We start from the raw sequence: 236 nt of genomic DNA, 5'->3' as shown, positions 1-236 counted from the left end.
AATGTGCCTGTATGACAGGACCGAGCGCCATCCTGCCCAGTGCCAGGAGCTCCATGCTGGCCCCCCGCAACCCTAGTCCCCAAAAAAGGGTCCTTTGCTCAACACACCGAGTCGAGGCATTTATTGTGGGTCTGCAGAGATGGGTGCCAGGCAAGAAATCTCAAATCCAGCAGGTCAGCTCAAACAGCAGCCGTTTATACATAGTACAAAGGACAAAGAAGCTCCAAACGATCAGT

This window comes from Buceros rhinoceros, unplaced genomic scaffold, assembly GCF_000710305.1.
Source record: "Buceros rhinoceros silvestris isolate BGI_N320 unplaced genomic scaffold, ASM71030v1 scaffold29259, whole genome shotgun sequence".
Taxonomy (NCBI): domain Eukaryota; kingdom Metazoa; phylum Chordata; class Aves; order Bucerotiformes; family Bucerotidae; genus Buceros; species Buceros rhinoceros.
Note: the sequence above shows the minus strand (reverse complement) of the source record.